Raw genomic sequence first — 20,981 nt, 5'->3', positions numbered from 1 at the left:
GTCCCGACTCAGATTTTCGAATCGAGTTCCGAATGGTTTGACTGGGAAATACGACAGTAGAAACAAAATCTCTGCAAACAATGAGATTGAGTTGACCTCTAACCTACAGAAAACAAATCATTCTCCACGTTAAACTCCGTACTCTGCCCAATCCGTTATCCACCCCGTTGGTTGACCAGCAGCCAGTGGCTTCACAACATGGTACGCGTTTAATGAGCCCGCATAAAAGTGCTCCATAAACACTTCCCACACGGCGGCGGCGGCGACGGCCGCTAATGCCCATACGACGATGATCTTCAGACGGAGCCGTTACACTTTGTCATCGGATCCAGAAGAGCGCAGCCCAGCGAGACGAGCGCGCTCGTAAATCTAATAGGGTAGGTACCATTTGGCTCGTGCATTATGGTCGTAAAATCAGATCCAGCACCACCCAGCGACCGCGACTGAACCGTAAAAGGACTGCGGGAATGTTATTTCGATCGACGCTGAGCCGTGCTGACGCGGTCGCACTTTGCGCCGGGTGAGATGAGATTTGTTCAAACACGGGGAATGATCGGAATCTGCAGCAAACAAAGCGTAACTGACACTTGTACTTTAATGGACGTGAAAATGGACTATCAATTACGTGCTTCCAAGCAGTGCAGCATCCAGAGTTCTGGTCGGGGCACGAAACTGCTTGTCAGTTGAAAGTTGAGCTAGTTCCGATTTATTCGTTATTTGAAATGAATTTCTCGTCTGCAATGCACAGAGGTCCAAATCCAGAATTGAGGGTGATAACAATATTTATCAACAAATCATTGGTTTCATGTCAACAGACCAAATATTGCGATGAATGAGTTTCATTTAATCTGTCAGCATTCAGGAAGGGCAAAATTACATCGAGTTACAGCTACACGCCAAAAGATAGGGCTAGTGTACAGTCGGAATTTTCCGCTGGATCGTTTTCGAAATCATCTTCGAAATTTTTCGAACTTGATTTCTGTTTGATTGTTCCGGCTGTCGGAAATGAACTGACTGGGATAGTTCTCTTGTGAACTAAAGATACTAAAACACCTTACCGCAACACGAATTCGAGAAGCAATTTGTTTCAAGTTAACAATCTATTGCAATACAAACGAAATATATCATACCAATGCCTTTATTAAATTTGCTTCACAGTCAACGTGGTCTCGACAATGGTATCTCCCATAGCCGATAGGTTGGGCTCGTTTCGAATCTGTGCTCCCTCCCGCAGGCTCCAAACCAATGAATCATTAGGTCGGCGTTGGAAAAGCAATAAATGGAAGCGATTAAGTGTTTGTTTACCTTTGCGTTTGAAGCTTATGGTGCTCACCAGTTGCCGGCAGCCTCCCACCATCTGCGGGTGATGTGATGCGGGAGGGGGAAAGAAATCTCATTGATCGGCTCAAACAGCAGTGACGGATGGCGCTGGCGGTCTCCTTTGTATGTTCTGCCCGGTCCAGCTGCTACCGTTCGTTCGCGTTATTAGCTGTGTTGGTTGAGGGGGGTGGGGGTCACTATCCATCAACCAAACGGGGATTACGTGGTGGTCTAATTTACTTAAATTGGCTCATGCCACCGCTGGCGGAGACAAAAGTGAAGAGAATGGACCACCGCCGAACCGTTATTAAGTAGGTACATATTAATAGTGAGTTTTGGAATACGATGTTGACGAAGTCGGGGGCTACATGAAAAGTCCATTCAGGTATTAATGAACAGTCAGGGCTACCGGACGGCGGAGAATTGGAACTAACAGCATTTGTAGAGTGCTGTCGCGGTAGTAGGACTCAGTTGTAGCCGTCAAAAAGTTCAAAGCTCATCAATTCGAGGTCCGCCGAACCGATATGGGCTTGTGTAGAGGCCTGTTCGCTGAGATGCCACTTGACCTACCAAACCATCAACAGCGGGGGTAAACAATCGTTCAATTGGAAGTGACGCTGTCAATGTTCGTGTGCGCATGTTGTGTACGAGATAACTGACAGTTTATGGGTACTATTTACCTTTAACAGTGTTAGCTTTGTTATTATGAAGGGAAAAAACCGTTAATAACCGTAAGGCTGCCAGAAACGGTTGTTGTATTGCTGCCGACGTTCTGACAGAATTGTGCCAGCCAGATTCCCAAAAATTCAGTTTTCTTTTGCAGCCTCTTAGTCACCGTGCCCTAGAAGAAAGTTATCACAAGTTGAGCAAAGCGAAATTGATTCTGTCAGAGTTTCTGCCAGCATTTTGCGCGATTTGTACGAGAATTCTGGCAGAGAATTTTCTAAAATGCAACAACCGTTTCAAACAGAAGCAGTTAAACTAACCGATGCTGCTCGCATTTAGCCATAATCCAGCCAGAAATGTACGGCCAGGATTTCTGTACACTTCCTGCCATGACTTTGTCAGATGTTTTGCTCGATTCGTGCTAAAACTCTACACGGTTAAATAAAACAACCTGCAGAATAAGTTCTTTTAACTTACTTTTGAGTTGTGCGTCGCTTTCGCACTTATTAGTGTTGTCAAAAACAAAACGAGAGATTCGACTCAGTCGAGGTCTTCCGTGGAGGAACGTACTTTTGAGTTGTTTGGGGTATACTCAAAATTAGGTAAATTCAACTTAAATTTGAGTATAAAAACCTATCAATGAGTTGTAATTTTTGCCGTGGTTAAATGGAAACTTCCTTCAACACGGTTTACCTAATTTTAAGTTCCCCCACGATACCACGAGATTGAGTCAAAGGAACTCAATTTTAGGTAGTTTTTCGTTTCCGTGTACCAGGTAGGAATTGCCCGAATCACGGTTTATTTCCGATTTGTGCCAGGGTTTTGCTCGCTTCCTGTTAGAATCTGCCAGAAAACGCAAGCGAAACCGAGCTCGCCCTAGTTCAGCTAACCCGACAGGATACGCGCAGAAATCTGACAAGGCTGACAGAAATCTGGCAGAACAGTATCTGCCTGAAAATTTTGGTCACTGGGCGAGATTTCAAAACATGATACACACCAAAATTTTGGGATGAAAACTCAGCAAATGAAAGTGCTGAAAACTCAGCAATTTAATTTCAACCATTTGACAGATACTTTTTGCTGAAAAATCTGCAATTTGATTGTCAAATAGACAGCACAATCACCGACTTTTCAATAATCCAGCCCAGATTACTGAAAATTCGGTCACTGTCACTGTCATTTTGAGAACCCAATTGCTGAATTTTCAGCAAAAAGAATCTGTCAAATGGTTGAAATAAAATTGCTGAGTTTTCATCCAAACATTTTGGGGTGTAAACAATTGTTCAACATAAGTTTGCCTCTCTAAAATGTTTATTTTAAAATCCTTCTAAGGCTATATAAAGTATGTGCAACAATGTTTCCTGCTTCTTCATTTCGTCTGCGGAACACCGTATAGAATCAATATCACGTTCCCTGCAAAACTTTTAACCAGAACATTCTCGTATTTTTTCTCCATTCCTTTAGTATCCCCTGAAGCAACTGCACACAGGAAAGTAGAATAACAACAAAAATACATAAATGAAAGACAAATGAAAACAACAACATAACATAGAGGAGTAGAGCAATACCAACCATTCAAGTGCTTCAGCCTCAAGTGGATGTTGGAAGCTTTGCGCTATGCGAGGGCGGAAGATCACGGCAAACTTTCTAGAGCACTCACTCGTGTGGTAAGTTTTGTACATGTTTCTAATTTTAACGTATAGCTCTTTCAGCACAAATTTGTTCTACGTATTTTAACTTTATGTTTCAAGTTATTCAAGTATGAAACGCTGACAGTTATTGACCAAATATGGACTCAAGTCCATTGAAGCAATAAACTTTTGCTGGATAGTCTAAAACTGTGATTTTATGCTTTAGGCTCCAAATAGGGTCATTTACTTTAACGACAGGGAACTTACTACTGCCTATGGCACAGGGTCGAACTGCAAGGCTCCATTAGGTAATGTTTACATTGCGCTCTCTCTGGAGCAGCGCACACCCGCTGCTGGAATGCAAGTCAGGAAAAGCATCTTCCAACGTGCCATAAGGTACAGGTAGTGTAGCTCAATTCAATATTCAAGCCCAGGTTACGTTCTGTCTAGGCTCTCTATCGTTTGTTTACCAGTTATCTGCGAGTATCAATCCAATCGAGCACAATAGCCCTCGTTCGTAGGATTCTAAAAGATTTTTTCGTAGAGTGCTTTTGATAAGTCTCGTGCTCGATTGGAATGGTACTGACAGATCAAACGATAATCAAATCATTAATCAAACGATAGATATAGCGAGTCTTTATACCGGGGATGATGTATATAAAGAGATGCGCAAAAACTAAAACCAAAAGATCCAATCGAACCCAGAAGAGCACTGCCAGTCGAGCAATGTAAACAAATATGGCGGCTCAGTAACGTAGGTTAAGGCATTTTCGAGTTTTATAATTGTATATTTTGCGAAATTAGGCAATCCATGAGACGTTTCTGATCAGCTGATTATTTCTTGTTTACTTATTCTGACGTTACTCCGAGGGGTGCGACGTCCGACAATACCGTTGACTCGATCCAACATCAAACGAATCGGACTAACAAAGTTGTCTGTCGGACGAGTTTTTCTGTTCGCAGGAGTAGACTTGTTGACAGAACCCACCGCTGAATTGTCAAACAAACGTCTTTTTTTCAATTTGTTTATTGGATAAGGCACGTATGCGTTAGCTGAAAGGTGCCATTTAAACAAACGTCTAATGGATTGCCTAATACTTCAAAAAAGGAATTTATCATGCATTCATTCAAACTGCAAGTCATTCGATGTTTACACAAAACTTCTGGTTGTTAAAACTAGTAAACAAAAAAACTTAGTAAACCGTGCAGCGGGCCTTGATTGCAGCCTGACTATCGGAGCAAAAGTGTATAACTCTGCTGGACAAACTCATTCGAGGGGCCGATTGCACCCCGCACATAATCGCAAAGATTTCTGCTTGGAATACAGTACAGTATCTACCTAGTGAGTGAGATTGTTCCAATCTCATTTCACGACAGTAGACACCAGGACCAGCACGTCCCTCCATCAGAGAACCGTCAGTGTAACAGACCACTTGCGATTGTTGTTGTCTTTCCATAAAGCCAGACAACCACTCCTCTCGAGAGGGAATCTTCACATGGAATGTCCTGTAAGGAAAACTACAAGTGAGTGTAATATCGCTGGGAGCAAGAATATCTTCACCCCATGTAACCATTTGTGACCACAATCGTGTTTGACTGGTAGCAAGATCAACATGATTACTGTTCCAAGTCCCAGTAACCTGCAGTCTGTATGCACATGATAGTGCTTCTTGTTTGAGGTGTATGTGTAATGGTTTGATATTTAGAAGTGCCTCAAGAGCAGCAGTCGGAATCGTGGTGAAAGCACCAGTCAACGCCATGAGCGCCATTCTTTGCAGATGGTTTAGTTTTGACTGGACTGTCACCACCTCTCCCCTCTGCCACCACACAAGCCATCCGTATGACAGTATTGGACGTACAATTGTCGTGTAAATCCAATAGATATATTTAGGTTTGAAACCCCAGGTCTTTCCAAAAGTTCATCTGCACTGCCCGAAGGCCATGCACGCTTTTTTGACTCTGAACTCAATGTGAGCAGACCAACTCAGTTTGGAATCCAATATGACTCCAACGTATTTGATTTGATCTGCACACAGTAGCTCAGAATCAAAGAACTGCAAGGGATGAACCCCGGTTGTTATTCGCTTCTTCGTGAAAAGAACCATTGAAGTTTTGCTTGGGTTAACTGATAGTTAAACTTATCGACACCACTGTTCGACAGCTCTTAATGCCTGTTGCATTAAGTCAAAGATTGTTCCGATGCAAAATCCAGTAATTAGTATTTGGTAATCGTCAGCAAACCCGTAGGTTGGAAATTCAAACTCATTGAGTTTCTTCAACAAGCCGTCAGCTACTAAGTTCCATAACTAAGGTGACAGAACGCCGCCCTGAGGACAACCGCAAATACTCAACTTCCGTATCTCAGCCTGTCGCAGTGACGAGCAAAGTATGCGGTTACTAAGCATTGCGTTTATCCAACCTGAGATACATGCAGGTATCCCACGACCGCGCGTCGCTTCCAGAATAGACTGGAAGGACACATTGTCAAAAGCACCCTCAATATCTAGGAATACACCCAAGCTTGCTTGAGTGAGAAGGCTTTCTCAATGTTGTAAACAACATCGTGAAGCAAAGTGATCGTGGATTTCCCACACTGATAAGCATGTTGCATTTTGTGCAGTGGATATTCAACTAAACTAAAAAGAACTTAGCTGATAGGCCTAAAACTCTGGGCTTCTTCATAGCTTGAGCGGCCCCCTTTGGGAATAAATCCAACAATTATTTCTCGCCATGCTTTCGAGATATACCCGGTAGCAAGACTGGAAAGCAAAATCTTTTTCAAGACATGTTTAAGAATACCAAATCCCTTGATTGAAGGTGACATCAAAATGATTGAAAAATATATATTTATGATCGGATAGAGACGGTTCAGTTTCATTTGGAACCTGCCAATTTCCCAGCTCATGCAAAATTCAATCAGAGCAAAGTGTTATGTCTAACACCTCCGCCATCCCAGATGGCTCGCAAAAGTTGGTCGGTTTCCCACATTCAGAATATGGAGATTTGTACTACTTATGTACTCCATCAGTTCAGAGCCTCTCGGATTGATGTCTGAGGTGCACCAAATGATGTGATGAGCATTCGCATCACTGCCGATAATGAGCGGAAGCCCATTTCTGCTACAATATGATACAACGCTTTTGAAATCATCAGAAGGAGATGACTCGTTATGCGGTGGGTATGCTGAACAATATATATTTTTTGTCTACGTCAGTGTAACTGTGACAACACAGATATCGCGAGTTGTGAGCTCCGATATGAGACACGCGTCAATAGCCTTATTTGCAAGAATGCAAGCACGAGGCATTTCACGTGGGTTAGTCATGCCTGTCTTGTTGTAAGCAATGAAGGCAGTGTTAAGTAACTTTCCAAAATGGAAGTTCGCTTTATGGAAATACGGTTCTTGAACCAATGCTATGGAAGCTTTACCTTCCTGCATGAGTCGAGATAAATTCATAGTTGCTGTACGTTTATGTTGGAGATAGACAGTAAAAAGACGCATAACTGAGACTTTACCAAAGGCGCCAGTATTTTTTAGTATTTTTTTCCGCCAAAATCGTGAGATCTATTAATTACGCATAAATCGTGTAACCCGTCAGGGTAACAATTTAGCACTGGGTGGAAATATACCCTTTTTGCCTTTCTCATATAGAAAGGTTATGCAATCACTCTGAAAAACGTCAACCTAATCCCGGCCCGGAGGGCCGAGTGTCATATCCCATTCGACTCAGTTCGTCGAGATCGGAAAAAGTCTGTATGTGTGTGTGTATGTATGTATGTGTGTGTGTATGTGTGTGTGTATGTGTGTGTGTATGTATGTGCGTATGTGTCAAATAATGTCACTCATTTTTCTCAGAGATGGCTGGACCGATTTGCCCAAACTTAGTCTCAAATGAAAGGTGCAACCTTCCCATCGGCTGCTATTGAATTTTGGATCGATCGGAATACTGGTTCCGGAATTACGGGTTTCAGAGTGCGGCCACACAGAAATTTCTCATATAAACTATAGGAAAAATTAAAAATAAAATTTTTATTTTTGATGTTAAATGTGTTCAAGGTGCATGAAACGTCGAGATTTGATGCAAACTCGAAAAAAAATTTGACGACGATTCACTTTTTTGGATTTTGGCACATTTTTGCCTTTCTCATATAGAAAGGTTATGCAATCACTCTGAAAAACGTCAACCTAATCCCTAATTTTTTTTCGACTCTCATAAGGTTTCTGGATTTTATCAGGGGCGTAGTTGATTGTTTACGGAGAGGGGTTACACCCCCCCCCTCTACTGTTCACTTCCCTCCTTTAAAAATCCTTTAAAAATCTCCTTAAATCACCCCTCAGACCACCACCCCATCCAGCCCTCATACCCCTCCCTTTCAACCCCATCATCTTTAAACCACCACTATATCACAAAGCATACCAATTTAAGCTGTCGTTCGTTCATGGGACTTTCGCCCTCCTCACATACCCACCCCCGCATGACAAAATGAGTTAGCAAGCAGATAACATTGATCTAATACTGATTAGGCTAATGGAGTATGATATTTTTTTGTTTCAAGTGTTTCACTGTCGACACGTAGCTCATCAAGTTCGTGGCTGGCATGCCATTGTGTATAAGTGCAAAGTGTACTAAGAATGTAATGGACATTTCCACAATTATGTTGAACATAAAAAGCCTCCGTGCCATAGTTTAGAGAAATGAGAAAGGCACATTTGCACCGCTAGGTGGATTAAAACAGGTTTTTGCGTATACACTCCGTAGAGTGTATTGTTTACGTAAAATTATGCTCACCGCTGTTCGGTACCGTTCACATTTAGTTGTAAATTTTTGTTCATTTTCGCGTTTGTGAACGGTTTTATTCGTACAGATAGGTTAGATAATTTTTGTTTTATGTTTCTGAATTAGTAACATAGGGCTTAGGTAGGCTACCGCTCTCCTCTTGCAAAAATTCGTGTGTACTGGTTATGCTGCTCATCGTTGACAGCTGTGCGACAAGGCGCTTGGCGGTTTGTGATAGTCGAGTGCTGAAGGCGGCCATCGTGTTAGAGTGGACAGATAGTGACGGACCACTGCATCGATCAGACGCCCGATCAGTTTTTGTTTTGTTTTCGGGACAGTTTCCCGCCACTAGGAGATTATCTCAGAGCGCGCGTGCGACGGCAAGCTAAAACCGTCAAAAGTGCCGGCCCGTCGTTCGGGCATTAGTGAAGTGTACGGTGTCGGTTCGCCAATAGGGGTAAGCTTAGTGTAAAGGAGTGCTTTCGCTTCCCCGGCTAAACAATAAGGAACCACGACATCGGCCGTTCTCGCTATAGAGGATAAGTCAAACGAGCCAAGCTCTCCTCTATAGCTAATTGTCAAGGAGAACGAAGCAGGGCGGACAAAGGTTACCCCTGGGAAGTTTACTGCGGTAACTTCCGGGATCGTTTACGGCGAGTAGACGATCCGGCGATTCGTCGCCAACGTCGCTAGGGAGGTTCCAACAAAGGAGCCAAGCTCACCTCCCTAGCTAAACGCCAAGGACCGCTGCCGGAGCAGCCAACGCAATTCCGGGAGAACTCGGCCGTTGTAGTCCCGGCCGGTCGGAAGAAACCGCCCGTCTTCCCGCCAACGGTAGCAGCAGATCGACGAGATCCAGCAGCGCACAGTATAGGAAGTGGAGGAATAAAAGTGGTAAACTTATTTATTTATTTTGTTTGTTTATTTTTTTTCTTGTGAAACGAAAATCCGAAATTCTGTAGAAGCACCTAGGCCGCCCTGAAAAGAAAGGTACGCCGGGCAAACAAGAACCCGAGTAGCGGGCAAACCCCTACTTACAATCGTTAAATTTGGATCAATGACATCTTCGGAGGAATTTGTCGACACTATAAGCCCTTTCATATGGTGTTGTTATTTTAATGATTATTCTCCCTACAAGTGGGATATATTTACCAACTTTCTTGCACGTGCCTATATCAAAACTATGTCTTCAGCAAAGTTATAGAGCAAGCTTTTGCTAACAACTTTACTGAAGACATTAAGTCTTTATCTTTAACATCTTCGACATTATTTCTGGTTGTTAGTAAATGATCCCTTTAAAGCCAATTCAATAATATAACTTTTAAATATTTGACAAGTTCGAGATGTTCAGTGAAAAGCTTTAAATTATCAAAATAAAAAACTATAATACAACAATGGCTTATCTTGTGTATTTTCAATGATTTTTGTAATTTTTTTGAATAATAAAGTGTTTCAAATGGTGATTGGTTATTAACGGGAAAACGGCTGAGTTTACGTCAATAGTGTTTTCCGTTCGCTCATCAAAAATAGCAAGGTTTTTCATTTGCTGCTTCGATTTTCGTGAATCCTCCTATAAGTGAGATTTTTCATTAATTTTTTGAAGTAGAATCCTTCTAACGTTTCAATATTGGGGCCCTGTTTCAAAATTTTCCGCCGGTTTTTTACCCGATTTTTGTAACGTGAATATCTGCCGTTGTACTGAATTAAAAATTAAGATTATTACGCTATCTGATTGGAAATATGCGCAACAATTTTGTATCCTATTCCGTAGGAATTACAATTACTAAAAAGAACGGATATAATGGATTTTATGAAAGCAGTAATTATCTGCTCGGTACAATTCGATCATGCAGCGAGCGTTGTTAGGACTGCCCATTTGTCATCGAGGGAACAGCGACACGTATAAAAAGGGAACATAAGAAAAAAATCGTTAATTTGTGTTCTGACGTTGTAAGCGTAGCAGGTGCTGCGTTTCATGTCAAATATATGTGGTGTCAGGTGCGTGTATAGATAAATTCACCACGGCGTCGCATTCCAGAGCAGCGATGCCAGATTCTCGCGACATTAAATCCGTAGATTTGCTCTGCACTCAACAAAGAAACAAAAGTATTCCAAATTAGGTTTTACACCAACCGGCATAACCCCACAAAATGATGAACTTCGTTTGACAACACTCGGTGGTTTGTTTACATAGGAGTTACGTGAGTTCGAATGTGACAGATGAGCACCCATTGCACTCGAACTCACGCAACTGACAAAGTAAACAAACCACCGAGAATTGTCAAACGTGAACTTCATTCAGCAAGAGTTCATTCGTGTCGTCATCTTACAGAACTCAATAGTGTTTTTCACCCCATTTAGGGAGTGTGTGCCCAAACTCAATTCCAAGTTAAAGTTATATTCATTAATGAATTGATATTTAGTACTCTACAAATGCTTCTTACTAGTAGGCAGCATTTTCAATACACAACAGCAGTAAAAAGCATTTTAAAATAGCAATCCAACCGACTTATTCAAGACGCACTGTTAAGGCCTATTTGTAACCTAAAAATTAGCAATGCTGAAAAATTTCTTAAAATTATATTACACAATGGATGAAAAGTATTTTTTTAGTCCACATTGTCCTTGTAAAGCTTCAAATTTTATATGACAATATCTATAGAATTGTTCAGTCTAGTCGAGGGTTCTAACGTCGCTCATGTTGTTCGTTCAGGAACCATTCTTGTTAGTTCTACAGTAAGAATACAAATTTTCGAAATATTTTTTATGCCAGTAATTGTGAGATATCGTGATATTAGTTCCGTTCCTTTGCACAACAAATTCGTATCGCACCTTCGAGCGTTATATGGAACAACAAATTTGAAATCCCATCGCTTGGTTTCAACCGATTTAACGTGAGATATCTCTCTGGTTATTCTTTTTTAACCATCGTTATCTGCCCTTTTCGTTTCGTTTCACTTAATCGTACGCTGCCTGGAAATTCACAATCGGATGGTGAGTCCGCTTGTAGTATTTTCGAAATTTGTCCAAAATATATCGCAGAGTAAACGTCTGGTCCGTCGTAAATCGTCTGTTTTGGTATTGACGGTCACCCGATTCAGCCAACGGGCGCAGTCTTTTAAGCAGAACAGGGTATTCATAGGCGATATTGAGGATTGTTATGCGATATTGAGGATCATACAGTGGATTGCTTCGTCCTGCTTGTCACTCCCGACTTTTAGATGTTCGAACGGGATTCTGTTATTGCCATCTGGCCACTTATTCTCAATACTTATTGGTGATTGTGCTATCCCAAATTTTTGTTATATTGTTCGTTTATATGACGCTATTCAATGCGGAGCCATAGCCTTTTATATATTTACAACAAATAAAGATAACGATTTTTTCAATAGGCTAGTAGTATTTCCCTCGCGCGCAATTAACTATTGCGCGCGGAGCTTTTTTGTGGGGGATATTTGTAGCAATGCCTGACGGTCATTCAGTCTGCTTTTTTGGTCGTCACTTCGTCCATGCTAACAACGCAGCAGTTGCCTTGAATTTAACGGTCGGTTGGCTTTGTATGCTTCTTCGATTTGCTGACTACGGTCGTGAAACCTTCCGAAATGTCCCACATCAAATTGCACCACGGAAAAAACGCTGTAAAAATTACCAAGTTTGTCCGATTCTTTTCAAACTATCAGACAATGCAATATAACCCATTAGTAAGTTTTTGGCATATTTATTTTATTCAACTACAACACCACAACCTTACGCTCGCACATTACTCTTAGCTCCCCTCATTAGTTTCTGTACAACATCTAGCTTCAGCTTCTCCTGTACGGAAACCCATTTTTTCTTCATGTCTTCCTCAGATTTGACCTCCTTGGGATGCTTCCGTAGGTCCTGCTGAATTTTTTGATGTGCCTTAGTTCCGGTTCATTTCCTTGGGTACGAAAGTAGCCCCGTTGGCTTCGTACCATTCCAGGACAACATTTGAATAGTGGCTAGAAGCTAGATCCGGCCAGAAGATCCTATTACCCTCGGGTTATTTCAACAGAGGAAACAGTGGCTTCTGAAGACACTCCTCGAGATAGATCTCCCCGTTTACAGTCTCGGTAGTCAGGAAAGGCTTACTCCGTTTGCCACTAGAGCAAATCGCTTGACAAATCATGTATTTATTGGCAAACTTTGAAAGTTTCTGCTTCCTTACTTCCTCCGGAACATCAAATTTGTGCTGGGTGGTGAAGAATAGTTGCCCCGGAAGCTACAGAATGTCCGCCTTGGCGCAAGTCTTATTATACATGATGAGATAATGAGGCTTCGTCAGCATCTGGGTGTACAGCTTTCACGTCCGTGACTTTCCCACCATATTTTTCCGTTCGTCACGATTTGGAGCCTTCTGCACTTTGTACTTTGTTCCTCCCGGCCTTTGTCTCTCTGAACCAAAGACTTGGACAGATTCAACTTTTTAGGCACACCCCTGACCGAAGCATTGGATTACGCTTAAACTCTTTTACTACACGCTTGTGATCCTGACCACTAATAGAACATCCATTCTGTCTGCATTTCTCCTTCTATTCGATGCTCACAGTATAGTAGTACCTTTTAATTATACGACTCACGGTTATATTGTTTTCCGATGTCGCGATAAGTGTCGCAAAATGAATTCGCGACGTTACTTTTTGTTCCAATTTTCGAAAAACTGACAGCTAAAGACGCTGAATTACTGAATAAAGCCTCGCCATCTTATCCCAACTAAATAAAATGGTTTTCTGCAAACTAGCACCATTGTCACAGCGTTAGCTTTAGTTGACTCATATACTACAGTTACCGCAAAGTTGCAACGTCGATAATTTAAAAATATTGGCTTTTTTTCACTTCCCGGTAAACTACAACCTTCATGCGGAATGGGTTCGGTTCTGTGGTTTACCAGAAAATTACAACATAACGGATAGCTGCAATAGTTAAAGCAGCTTTTAGTAGGCACCGTAATGATAAAAGTTATTTTATCTTGCCTTAGAGATTCGATTCAGAATTTTATTCCAAATACTTTAACTCACTATCACAATAGATTCCAAAATTCATTAATCAGATTGCAACATTTGACAAGTCTTCTGCTCGATTGGAATGACACTGACAGATTTCGTGCTCGATTGGAATGACACTGACAGATAAATGGTAAACAAACGTTTGACGTGACGAGTCTTTATCCAGAGGGATTCAGCGTCGTTCTGACAGCGATAAAAACACAATGTAATAAATACTTTCTAAACTACTTCTTCCCACATTTTCAAGAGAAAACATCCCGATGTGTTGTTTTGTGCAGCGTTTTTTTCATGATGCAATTTCAACGCTTTTTCTTGAAAAGGGCGATTTTAGCAGTGATACCATTCAAAGAAAATCAACAGTGAATATTTCCAGACTTGGTTTTATTTCCTATTTAAGAACTATTGTGTTTTTTACATCCTAGATTGCATGATTCAGTGATCGAAACCCAAAACTTCATAAAGTATTTGAAATTATTAATTTGAAATTTATTTTTGCTATTGAAATTGACAAAATGATAGTATCGCCCCTTTGGCGATTGTTTACTTTTTCGGTCCCACCTATCAGCATTGAAGTATCGCCCTTACGTTTTTTTACAATAACTGCCGTTCTACACCACCGATTTCGTCCGTGTTTTTTCAATAGCGATCATTGTTACTATTTACAGCTGCTATCAGCTTGATAATCCTAAAAAAATACGAAAATAACAGTTTCGCCTCTAAACTGCTAGCAAAAAAAGTATCGCCCTGTTTGTTTGCATGGAGCGTGGAGGGCGAAACTTTAAATAAACAAACAAAAATACAGTTTCGCCCGTTGTATTTTTTGCTGTAGTTTAAGAAAGCAATATCGTAGAATCCAAATTTTTAGGTTAATTTGTTGCGTTTCAAAGCCCTCATTCGCATGTATGAAAAAAAACCTTATGTTTACATTTGTAAGTATCGCCCTTTTCACAAAAAGCGTTGATTTGATGAATCTTTATCTACTATTTGCATCTTGTTTGGGGGTGCTATTTGTTGCTATAAAAGTACTGGATGTAATCGTTGATGATTCAATATAAGATTCTGGTTTAGCTGTCGTTGCTGGTTGGACCACTGCTTGCGTTTTAGCTTTCGGCGTTGAAGTCGAGATTTTTTTTGGTAATGGCAAAATTCAATGTATGCCAGCCGCGCTGGAGGGAATATTGCAGTTGTTTGCCTCGTCCTTAGTTGGTTTGAGGCAGCGCGTTCATTCAGTTATTTTCGCTTCTAATTCAACTTCATAGATTACACAATTCACTTTTTCTCGAAACAGATGCCACCTTCTGCTTTTAATTCCACAGAGCTCATATATAACATATGAATGTTTTGGTGGGTGAATGCATTAATATTGCCTCCGAGCTGAAGGCTTTAGACTCTGCTTTAAACTTCAGTCAAGATGCAGATTAAAGAATGAATAAGGCGTTGAAACTGAATCCTGGTTGCGGTTAATGCAGCAGAAATGGGCAACAAAAGAGAGATTTTATACCACTGTTTTCCATAGTTGTTCGTAGAATTGAAACGTAACAGTTTGTTGGTTATATGGTCGGTGTTAAGTCAGACCGGACTAAGTCGCAAAACATAAAAAAATGAGATAATGATGTCACTGGATAGGAAATTTCGTCAGTTGCATTCGACTTTTGCCAGATTTGGAATATGTAACAATAATCAAGAATTATGACAAAAATTAATTTTCAATTTTAATGTAAAGGATGCTACGATTCAAACTTTAAACTCGTTTTTCTCGAAATCAATATTTTGTCACTTAGTCCGGTCTGACTTAACACCGACCATATGTGCCAGTTGGTTACATTTTCCAGGGTCACGAAGAAAGGAATGGAGTGTTCTATCCGCATTCTCACAACCCAGACAACGTAGGAAATGGGGAACAAATTCCTGAACACGTCTTTATCGGCGACAACATCGTCGTCTTCCGACATGAATCTACGGATAACGCCATCAGGTTACCAGGAGACAAATCATGTAGTCTTCCGTCGATCGCACCACCCTCCTTGTAGACGGGGACCTTAATCTTAACTTAATCCTGCTCATAAAGATGTGTCATGCTGTTACTGTAGATAAATTGATCTAGTGAGGAACGAGCTATGCATACCAGAGCCAAATTTCGAACATGTTGAAGCTGAATGAGATTAATGTTATATCTGGCAATACACATATTCCCTTTTAACATGACGTTGGTTGCTGGACAGATTTAGATAACTCTAATTGTTTTAGTAATAAAAGTATTTCCTTCTCGTATTGTTGATCGCTTTTACGTGTCATTCATGGCAAAGTTTTCCTCATTTTTTTTGTACCCTCATTCGTACGATGTGGACGACCATATCGCTCCTTTTTGACATATAACCGCTGTAAGCATTCGCCTTCTAGTTTGGTCAAGTACAAATCCCACACACCACCAGAACATGGTCAGAGGCGACGTTCGTTTCTCAGAAGGTCCTGACATCAATGACATCGGAGAAATACCCAGCTGATTTTGGATCGCGTTTTGCCATTCGGGATTTCCAGTTGTGCTTCTGAATAGCATTTCGTCTTAAAAAGTGCTACAGATATTCATATTTATATCGGGCCGCGCCGAGGTTGGTCAACCAATATTTCCAACTATCAAAGACAACTGTCACGATACTCAGTGTCCTTTTCGCTTTTACCTGAACCAGCGCCAATCGATCGATAAATCAGCTGTCAGGCTACGTGCACGAATCAAATATACGAATTAAAACAGTTATAATAATTAAAACAGGATCCAAGATATCGATTCATCAACAGAGAGAAGAAAACATTGCTTGAATTCTATGAAATAAACAATTCATCATTTGCAGATGAGACAATAAATTAAATTCTATTCAATACGACTTTTACTGGATTTATTGATTTGAACTACATATAATTTCCTCGACTCATTATCGCCGAAATGCGGTATAACTTTTGGAAGGCGTTTTATAAAGCAGGGTCTATATTCTCGAGTTGAATTTTCGATCGCTGGTATTTATTATCGCACAACGTGGTTTTGCGGATTCTCCGGATTTGTTAAGATGATTTTCCAATATAAAAAATAACTGTCGATCATTGGCAACCTTCTTCAAAAGTACACTGAGATAAATCCGTAGATTTCCGTAGAAAAAATTGCATTTCCGTATATTTTACCTACGGATCCGTAGATCCGTAGAAAACCTCCAAATCCGTAGATCTACGGAGATTTCCGTAGATCTGACATCGCTGTCCAGAGTGCACTGCGGTTTATACTAATCCAGCTGCGTTGGTATTGTGCCGTTTTGACGTTTGAATTGGAAGGAAAACAAACCGCTTCTGGACTTAAGGGGAGAGTGATAGTATAAAAATGGGACATCTCAGCGCGTGTATTTTAAACGTCAGACATCTCAATATATTGAAGTGTGAACTGGCGTGTGCTGTTTGGTTGGTTTTCCACTGGCAAGCGGTAGGTGGGAGATGGTGTTGGCTTAATGGATGCTGATATTATGATTTTCAGTTGATGATTTCATACGAGTTAGGGGAACATGGGAAGACTTGACCAAGCGAAAGATTCTATTGTTGGCTATGACGTGTTCTATTAGGTTCGTAAAATTTGCTCAAAAATATTTTTATACTTGTTTCGACCCTTTAAGGTAATTTTAAAAGTTTGGAATGAAAAATCACTTCCTTATAGAAAATATGCCGCAATTAAAAATTTGCGTTAAATGAGTGTAATTTTTTATCAAACTTTGTAAGAACCTACTTGACTAAAAAATAATCATCTTATCCCGTTTGAAGTGGTGATATGATTTTACATCAATCGGAACATTGAAATGGTTATTTCTAAAATTTGCATCATATTGAACGCAATACCTAATGTTGGGGAGACTTCACCAAGTGGCAATAAGCTGAAGGAAAAAAAAAATTCTACTGGTAATGTAATTCTCGTCACAAATAAATCCTACCTCAATCATCAGTCTATATCTTTTAGTGCTAGTAAACAAAGTTAGCAGTAATTGGCTGATTGCGTGACGTGTGAAAATGCAATGTAAGCAGTGCAGTTAATACTTAAAAAGAAATGCATTAAACTTATGAAATGCAACCCTTTTATATTTTTTACTGCTACCTAATGACCTCGTCAATGAGGAAAAAAATGTTCCTATGAACTCAGAAACCGTCGTAAGTGGCCAATGTCAAAGCGACATTAGGGTATCATTAGTGACCTAGACAGGAAAATTCAAAAAATTTGGAAAAGTTTGTATCATTTTGGTGTCATAGTGGTATCAGAGTGTATGGGAAAATTTCGGTGTGGTCGCACTCTTAAACCCGTAACACCGGAACCGTAAATCGGATCAGAATGAAATTTAATAGCAGTTTACGGGGTAGTAAAAGCTTTCATTTAAGTTTGATCCAAACGGTCAGCCATCTCCTAGAAACCGATTTAATTGTTATTCTAAGTTTGGATACTTCCGTCTGGACCGCCGGATCCTGTGATGGTGGCCAATGTGGCCAAAGAGACTTTGAATGACTGTTAGTGACCTAGACTATAAATCCTAGCAGTTGTGGTCGCATTTTTGAAAAAAAAATCATCTTTATACATTCATCGCAGTATTCGTTGAAATCGCGATTTTCTACGTAATCTTACTCATCATCGTGTAATTCAGGAACTAGAAGTCTTTGTGTTGGGTTGACTTCTAGTTCCTGAATTACACGATGATGAGTAAGATTACGTAGAAATTCAATAGCAGCCGATTTCATTTGCGACTAAGTTTGTGAAAACCAGTTCAGCCATCTCCAAGAAACCGATGTGGACATTTTGTTAACACGTCTGCACATACACACACAGACATTTTCCGATCTCGACGAACTGAGTCGAATAGTATATGATACTCGGCTCTCTGGGCCTCGATTAGAAAGTCGGTTTTTGGAGCAATTGCATAACTTTTCTAGATGTGTTGGTGGCAACCCCACTGGGCAGTTCAGTACAGTTTGAGCAAAGCGATGCTTTTGGCAACACGACATCGAACTGGCGGAAGGAAAATGAAATGTCAAAAGTAGAAGCAGAGATAGAAGAACAAGTATTCACTTAGGAGGTGTTTTTATAAACTAGCAGAAAAGTAAGGTTGATTGAAATTGTTTAAAGGAGTTAAATTTGGAGAAAAGTAGGAGAATAGAGTTTTAGGTGGACGAGGAAGTGAAAATAGTACGGTTAAAGGGATGTGAGTATATAAAATGAATCAGGTTGAGAAAAATATTATAACTAAAACATAACCTATTATCACAGTTCGGTATCACAGATCTTAAGTCGCGTGGAATTAGACGAACGCGCTTTCCCTAAATTAAATAAAACAGCCAACAGTAAGTGAAATAAATATTAACATGACATTATTGATTATAACACGAAAATTATAACTAGGTACAGAACAGTCGGGAGTTGTGAGAATCTGCAGGAGGAAAAATTTATTGAACACCGTAAAATGTAAGCCATTCTTCACTTAATCTAACCTTAAATGCTAATAAATATAATTCTAGCCTTGATCTGCACATAACAGCTGATCCAAAGAGTGCTCTTTAACTGTACCGAACAATATGAGAAAGGCAAAAGGTGACAAGTTACAATTTTTTCTTTAATGTCAATAAAATTGGTCGTTTTTATCAAAATTTATTGAAATTAGGGATGAGTCTTAGGAAAATTTATCTATTTTAATAAATTATATCCATTACTCATGTCAGTTAGCTACGAGAGGCCCTGCACGTGACAAAGCAGGACGATGCTTCGCGCGCAGAAGCCGACGAGTTCCGCCATTTTGAATTTTCGAAAAAAGAAATAATTTTCTAATTATCGATAAATAACGAATATTTCGAAGTTCGATTTTTTAAGATGTCGACTTGACTCCATGAAAAGATTCATTTTACTCATAGTGCGTAATTTCTATTTTGCAGTTCTTAAAAACATTATAATGAAGCCAGTTACAAAGTAACTTCCTCAAAAATAAAATTCATATTTATGTGTTATCCTTTGGAAAACCCTTCCAAACAGACTCATTATGCCTGAAAAATTGCAGACATTACACAAAACATCACATATCTAATGCAATTGATGGATGATGGAACTTGGAACGACCAAATATTAAACAAATGTGTTAACAACTTTCCTAGCACGTGTAAGTGTTTCTATTTTCACTCCTCATTTCCTATTCGTTTTCATGCTCACTTCGCTCGAAGAAGCTTTAGTATTTATCGCATCTAAATGTGTGCAGATCAAACGAAGATAATAACCAAACCATGCATGATAATTTTCACATTTCCTCTCTGTATGTCCCCGCAGACGCAGATTAATTAGATCCTTTTTCCTCTCGTTGACACATCCTTTGGAATCTCGGGGAACACATACACACCCACCGGTTTTGCAATCTAATGCTTCAAGTTCACACGTAAACCGCAATCGTCATCGAGTCTTTGGAGCGGTGGGGGGAAGCTGAATCTCGAAGCAGGAAAGATCCGACGATGCATCCCCGACGTACCGATAGGAACCAAGGAACCAACCAGCCATGGGAGAGATAATAAATGTGCTCTAGATTGAGTTTCCGATTTCGCTTTCCCTTGTGCTGGAATTCATGCCGGATTCTGGATGCGGGGCTAAGAAGACGTGAAACAAAGTGGGAACCATTCCCGAGAATTCCATCTGTCTGTCTGTTTGTCTGTCTGTCGGTTTGACTGTACGTCTCTTTGGCAGCCAGTCTGTCTTCCACAGGTTGGTGAGTCGGAATCGGAACACTAAATCTTATCACAATCCGTTTGAATTCCCATTCATTTCTTCCAACTGCGCACATGAGTTGTCAGTTCGCCCAGGTTGTGTTCAGACCGTTCGGCTCGTCTGAAAGTTCCAACCTGAGCGGTTTGAATAGGAACGGCACACTTGCTGTGAAAGCTTTTATGGTGCCGTATGAGATGTGATTTGAATATGCACTTGGGTTGAACAACTATATCAAGGTTTGGGTGGTGCGGAACGGGTTTTCTCGAATTGTTACTTCCACCATTGACTAAAGGTGGAAGAGAAGGTATTTTGATATGCTAACGTTATCCACCCTCCGCTCTCTTGCTTTTGTACGGTCCAAAGGGCACGGAAGGTTAGCGCAAAATGTTGACTAACCCACTTCAGACAATCTGTCTCCACTGAACTCGTTCCGGGCCGGGTCGGGCACGCAGTCAGGATACATAAATCGTGCTCCAATTATTTATGCGTGCCACGGGTTTGTTGGTTTTTCGCGACCGTCCAATCGGAATGGTCGTACATTTTCATGCAGACGAGAACCAGTCGAGCAGCGAGGCTTTTGGAACATTATCTCCACAATTCACATATATACGAAGACATTTTCTGTCCATTACGATGAGCGCAGATATTTATGTCTTTTGGGAGGGATCGATTTATGGGCCGTTTGTCTGCGGATTTCTGACTAAATGGTCTCGAGTTCGTAAGGAGAGATTTCTGAAGCAAAATTTTCCATGTATGCTGTTGTGGGCAAATTATGGTTAAACTAATGAGAAAAATTTTAAGC

At 40.5% G+C, this 20,981-nt stretch overlaps 1 protein-coding gene across 1 annotated transcript in view; it reads left to right on the top strand.

Moving 5' to 3' along the window:
• The first annotated feature begins 3,632 nt into the window (after positions 1–3,632).
• LOC131683603 (odorant receptor 67d-like) overlaps positions 3,633–20,981 on the top strand; it is a 125,016-nt gene continuing 107,667 nt past the window's right edge. The window contains exon 1 of the mRNA XM_058965720.1: positions 3,633–3,653. The gene's annotated coding sequence lies outside the window, so the exon portion shown is untranslated. The remainder of the gene's footprint in view (positions 3,654–20,981) is intronic.

This window comes from Topomyia yanbarensis, chromosome 1, assembly GCF_030247195.1.
Source record: "Topomyia yanbarensis strain Yona2022 chromosome 1, ASM3024719v1, whole genome shotgun sequence".
In the NCBI taxonomy this organism is placed as follows: domain Eukaryota; kingdom Metazoa; phylum Arthropoda; class Insecta; order Diptera; family Culicidae; genus Topomyia; species Topomyia yanbarensis.
The sequence above is the reverse complement of the archived record's forward strand: the minus strand, read 5'-3'. Positions and strand labels throughout refer to the sequence as shown.